We start from the raw sequence: 6685 nt of genomic DNA on the forward strand, positions 1-6685 counted from the left end.
ATGCTTCTCCCACTTAATGCCTCTCCTGGTCCTGGGAGACCAAGGGGGAGGGAATTTTGTGACAGCAGGAGGGGGAGACACCCTTGCTTCTTCAGCAGCCTAACTCATTTTTGCCTCTTGGCCTCCCTCCTCCCACTCTCCTGCTTCTGCTTCCGATCTTTTCTCCGCTACAGACTCTCCCAGCTCACTAAGGTGGAATTTACACACATGTTAAAAACATTGTCAAAATGTTTTTTTTAAAATAGTTTTGAAAAATGCATTGAATTTGCTTTAGCTCACAGTGGCCGTCTAGTGCCACAATTGTACATTGCACTTTACAACACATTCAAAACGTTTTATTTGCAGCTGTATAGAATCATAGAATCATAGAATCATAGAGTTGGAAGAGACCACAAGGGCCATCGAGTCCAACCCCCTGCCAAATAGGAAACACCATCAGAGCACTCCTGACATATGGTTGTCAAGCCTCTGCTTAAAGACCTCCAAAGAAGGAGACTCCACCACACTCCTTGGCAGCAAATTCCACTGTCGAACAGCTCTTACTGTCAGGAAGTTCTTCCTAATGTTTAGGTGGAATCTTCTTTCTTGTAGTTTGGATCCATTGCTCCGTGTCCGCTTCTCTGGAGCAGCAGAAAACAACCTTTCTCCCTCCTCTATATGACATCCTTTTATATATTTGAACATGGCTATCATATCACCCCTTAACCTCCTCTTCTCCAGGCTAAACATGCCCAGCTCCCTTAGCCGTTCCTCATAAGGCATCGTTTCCAGGCCTTTGACCATTTTGGTTGCCCTCCTCTGGACACGTTCCAGTTTGTCAGTGTCCTTCTTGAACTGTGGTGCCCAGAACTGGACACAGTACTCCAGGTGAGGTCTGACCAGAGCAGAATACAGTGGCACTATTACTTCCCTTGATCTAGATGCTATACTCCTATTGATGAGGCCCAGAATTGCATTGGCTTTTTTAGCTGCCGCGTCACACTGTTGGCTCATGTCAAGTTTGTGGTCAACCAAGACTCCTAGATCCTTTTCACATGTACTGCTCTCAAGCCAGGTGTCCCCCATCTTGTATTTGTGCCTCTCATTTTTTTTGCCCAAGTGCAATACTTTACATTTCTCCCTGTTAAAGTTCATCTTGTTTGTTTTCGCCCAGTTCTCTAATCTGTCAAGGTCGTTTTGAAGTGTGATCCTGTCCTCTGGGGTGTTAGCCACCCCTCTCAGTATAGCTGAGTCCAAAGCTCTGTTACCTCTTCAGCTTCTGACACCTCCTATTCCCAGTCTGACCACTCATTGTCGTCCCACCACCAATCCCTGGGCTCTGAGCTTTATTCCCTTGGTGGTTCCCCAGCTGTTGCCTCCCACCATTCCTCTGTATCCAAGCAGACATAAAATAAAATAGGGATGGGCAAGGAGCCTTGGTCTGAGGGTATCAAGGGCACCCCACTGGGGACTCCGGACTGAGGAATGTACAGAGCTGCCTCATACCAGGTCAGACTATTGTTCATCTAGCCCAGTATGGTCTACACAAGTGGTTTCCAATTAGCTAAGTATGGTGGACTTTTGAACATGTTGATATCTCTATGGTAGTTTTTGTTACATGAATGGTGCCACGGACTACCAGTTGGGAACCACTGGTCTACGCTAATTGGCAGCAGCTCACCAGAATTCCAGACAGGGGTCTTTCAACCTGCAGGTTGATCCCTTTCATTTCAGACGCCAGGGACTTGGGACCTTGCAACCTTCAGCTAGCAAACGTCTGCTACACCACGGACCTGTGATCCTCCCTTTGGTGAGCTTTTCCCTTGCAGGGCCAATCTTGTGGCTTTGGAAGTTGGGTTGACCCCAGGGGGAAATGAAGGGAATGAGGTTAAACCTCTCCTCCAGTGCCAAATTAGCACTTTGAATTGTTACTTTCTTGAATGCAGATAGTGCTTGTGGAAAGAAGAGCAGATTCATGAAGCGCATACACCAACATCTTGGCTTGTGCAAACACGTTTCTCTTACAATTGTCCTTCTGTTGTGTCTTGCACACCGCGTAACTCTCTGAAAACACAAGTATTGTCTGGAAAGGCTAGGCTGCAGGACTGGCTCATCTCTGAAAATGGACCATGCTGGCTGGGGCTGATGGGAGTTGGAGTCCAAATAACATTTAGAGAACCAGAAGTTAGCCACCCCCACCCCCTGGTTTCTACAGAAGAAGACTACTCCGGGGATGGGGGGTGGGGAGGACTGTGTCCATAACAACATTATTTTCCCACTCTGGTTCTCTGCACGTATTGACTGGGATTAAACTGAGTAATGGAAAATCTTTCTCCTCAAACAGCATTCCTTTTAGAGCATTTTCCAAGATTGCCGCCTCCTCCTCCTCCTCCTCCATTCCCACCCCCTAGAAACAGTCCAGTTAAATACTAAAAATAAAGTGAGCTAGAAGTAGGTTTCCTAAAAATAGACTATTTTTTAGCTTTTAGTGTGTGCATGTCAACAGTGGCTATTTATTGAAGCTGGAAACCAAAGACGTAAGAGGGTGTGGAGGTGACCATTTAAAAGAGCAGAGCTCCTTCTTTCAAAGTTCCCCACTTACCTTCAGCTTGTCCAGCTCTGCACATCTGGTGGGAAACAGCGGATGCTTCAGTCAGAAGTGCTCACTTTACCCATTTTTTCACTGGGTCTTGAGGTGGTTGTTGTTTTTTTTAGTCAAACTTACTTCCCCCAGCTCTGCCTCAGAGTTACAAAAGCTACTACTGACCTTCTGTAGATCATGGTTTTTATTCCCACCCCAGCCTCCACCGTTTTTGGGGAGTATCATGAAGACTAGGACTCCCATTCCTCTTAAGACAGGTGATGTTTCACAGTGGGTGGGATGTGGGCTGAACTTCAGACTCCAGCAAGATGAGGGGGAATGTGTTTTTGTCGCTAACACACAGAAGCTGCTTTCAGGCGTGATTTCGAGCCGTGCTGTGGTGTAATGAGAATGCACAGGTCTTGGGCTTCAGGCTCCCTCTATATATGCCAAGAGAGGAGCTTACGTAGCAGTCTCTGATCTGGGCTTGTGGCAAATCACAGACCACCATTTCATCTGAATCTGGCAAATGGTAAGCCCTACTGAGGTGTTTGCTGTATACAGCAGCATCACTCTGCATGGGGGCAGGTAGTTTCCCAGGCAAAGATAGCCCCCTGCCCCCAGGGAGCTTACAATAAAAAAGACAGGAAAACAACAGAAGAGGTAATCAATGACAGATAAATTCTGAAAGCGGTGAGCAGTTATACATGCATCAGTAAAATGTGCATTTTTCTGAATAAAATATGTACTATATTGTTTCAAAACTGGGTCTTTTTCTTGGTGTGTTCCTATGCTGATTGCTGCTTATCTTGGGTCATTAGTGCTGTGCTTAAATCCCACCAAAAACTGAGAAGTGAAGCCTAAATTTCGTTTTAGGGATCTGAAATGCCAAAAAAATCTGAAAGTGGATGATTTTTTTCCTGCTAGACAATTGATGAAACAAGAATGCAGAGCCCACTGATAGGTCAGGATTTTGACCAGCAAAGGCTCTCAGTCTGTGGGGTGTGGGATGAGTCCAGGCCATGCAATTTCCAAGGGCTGCGTCTCTCCACCTTTCCTGTTCGCCCAGCCTCTTCATGCAGGGCTCATTGTGGAGCCGGTCTGATTCCTTTGCCGTGCAGCAAATGGAGGGCTCTGTTTCCTGCTTCCACGGGTGGTCTAGGGTGAACCCCCACCAGGGCATAGGAAGCAATGCTTGTGGGCCTTATTTCCCCTCCCACAGAAACTTCCTCTCCTCACCAGGCTGAGAAGGCTCCACCTTTGTTTCAAGTCAGTGTCAGCCAAGTGGAAACCTCTAGCAGTGGCGCCTGTCATTTGGTGAGGGGTTGCTTTTCTAGTTCATGTTTTGGACTGCCCAGTTAATTTTGGATCTGATGGGGGCTATACATTTTGAGCAAACAAAGAGGATGCTCTTCACACAGTATACACTTTGCTGAAATGCTTTGGTTATAGCTATCCAGCCCTGAAGCAGCAGCCGTTGTGAATTACCTCACTCTAATCCAGCAGCTCCTTATCTTGTTACTTAGGTGGATGAAGTCCAAAGACTGAATTGTGAATTGTGAATTCAGTTCATGAACATGATTTATTTAATAAACTACTCATTTTCTTCCATATATTTTTGTGATAGCAACAAAGATAACCTTTTGGCTTCCTGAATTTCTAAGTTTTCTTAAATGATTAATTCGATCATTTTCATTGATATTGTAAAAGACGATTGAATGTTTCAATACACTACTGATTCCACCCCCAAAAGAAAACATTCTTGTGTAAAATATCAGATGCCCATTATGTTACAAAATTGCCATTAAGGTTCATTCTGACAACCACACATGGGACTGACAATAAACTTTTCAGTTTATATCATTTGATTTTTAGATACTGTTTTTTAAATTTTTAAATTTTAAATTTTTGGATACTGTTTTTTGAACACTGTGAGAAATAGATTTCAAACGATACTTAAATTAGTTCCCATAATATCGCCATCGTCATCTGGTGAGCTCAGGTGCTGAGTTGTGCTGGGCACATAGCAAAAACAGGCCTAGTGAGAACGAAGAGCCTGGCCATTGAGCCCCAAGGTTTGCCTGGGGGGGGGGAGAGATTTTTGATGGCAGGGAGCCTAAGGGAGCAAAAAGCTGCAAAAAATAGCTGAATGAAGAGCTAGGAAAAGGAAATGAAAACTGGCAGAAGGGCATGCTATGGAGTATCTTTTTTTTGGGGGGGGAATAGATGATGGCTGGGTGACTGAAACTCTCCATTTTGCCATTTTTTGTAGGTGCCATTTGTCACAGTATACTGTTCACCTAACAGAGCACGTGAACCTGGAATTGTAGGCAAGAGTGGCGAAGGACAGGGAGCTCCCCACTGTCCTCCCTCAGAAATGTGTAATAAACTTTTCCCGACACCTCCCTTGTCTTTTCGCCACAAGCATGTCCACGGGAATCACACATGCTCCCAGACTCCTTACAGTGTAATGGAAATTTACAAATGCAGAACTATGAAACAGAACGTGCTGTCAGCTGATCGGTGCTCTTTGGGTATTCCCCCATTTTATGGGTCTTGGCTGGCCAGAGAGCTGTGGCCAAGAGCCTAAGTACACTTGGCCCTTTAAGGTTTATTTTGCAGTTGTTGTTGCTGCTGCTTCTGTCGTGAAGGCACTTTCTTTTCTATCTATCTGGGCTCCCTGCCTTGCCTCCCATTCGGTGCCAGCTGCAGCTGGCAGCTGTTTGTAGTTCCTTCCAAGAGTAACCTCATTTTTGGCCTGTGGCCTCACCGGAGCTTCCCTTTTTGGCATCACCTTCTAGAAACATAACTCTTCTAGACATAGCAAATATGTCCTGACATCCTCTCAGCTCCCTACCTGGAGACCACAGTTCTGAGGGAAACAGACAACAAGGAGGCAGTTGCTCAGACACAGCCCTGCTTATGTCGGCCGTCCAAAAATCTGAGCATTGTGCCCAGTTCCACCCTGTTGGCATGCCTAAAGCTTTAATTAGATAAAAGTTGACACTTTTCTTTTTTGCTCGTTTAGTATGGTTTTTTAAACTAATTCATTTTCTGTCAACCAATCTACATGTTCTGTTTAGCTCCATGATCGTTTCCCCTAAAGGGTTTGTTTTTATTATAGAAAGTGTTTGTGAAAGGTTCTGAATAAATGTGAATTTACAGACTTTTACTGGGTGTGCTATAATTCGGTTGTAATACCGCACAGTGAAGGCAATTGTCCTCCTGTGATATGTTAGGGAAAACGAGGGCATGTAATTCTACTGTTGTGGTGGCCAATGTGTGGTGTGTTAGGGGAGGGGTAGTACTTCTGGTGGGGTCCTTCTGGGGTAGCTTGTCTACTTTTGTTCCCCAGCCTGCACTCAGTTCTCACCTGTGGCGCCTGGAAGCTGTCAGCATGCAACAGCGGCCACAGCCTGGGAAACGGCTTTGACTGGCTGGCTAAACCAGGTGAAGAGAGCAGATGGGTCTCAAACCTTTGGCGAGTTAGGAATTGAGCAGACAAGACCAATAGTGGGTCCAACAGTCAAGAAGACGGTTTCTCCAGGTGCTGTAGAGGGAACTGAGGGGCAGATGAGGCTTGTTAACTTGGGAAGGTAGCCCATCTAGGAGAAGGAGAACTCTGGTCCCAAAGCTCTGCTGCCTTGTGGAGAAGAAAGGGCTAGGGAGTAAAACCCCCACACAAATCTGGAGTGGAGTCCCTAAGGCGGTTAGGTGGCGCCTTGTACACCTCCTTCATGCAACTCCTGCAGCCATGCAGTTTGACTTCACCCCTGAAGGCACACGCCTTTGTCTCTTGAAACAGATCGATGCCAGCCATAGGTGGCCAATATCTAGACATTTATTAGTCCAGTTAATGAAATTATCCAAAATAGATTGGTGGTGTGTGCCTCTGCTGTTCTTTCAGGAAGAAGAGGTCCCAGAAGTTAACTTCTTGTCCCAAATAACATTTGAGATCTTTGTTAGCATTCAGATGCTTAAACAGACCCCTGTGTTGCAATATAGACAAGCTGAACAATATAACACAACACAATGGCCAATAACAATGGCATAAGTAAAATAATTCTTGTCTGGTGGCTGCCAATTCTGGCATTTGGGGCACCTTGTGTAGCCCTTGTTGGGTTG

This window comes from Podarcis muralis, chromosome 5 (assembly GCF_964188315.1).
Source record: "Podarcis muralis chromosome 5, rPodMur119.hap1.1, whole genome shotgun sequence".
In the NCBI taxonomy this organism is placed as follows: Eukaryota; Metazoa; Chordata; class Lepidosauria; order Squamata; family Lacertidae; genus Podarcis; species Podarcis muralis.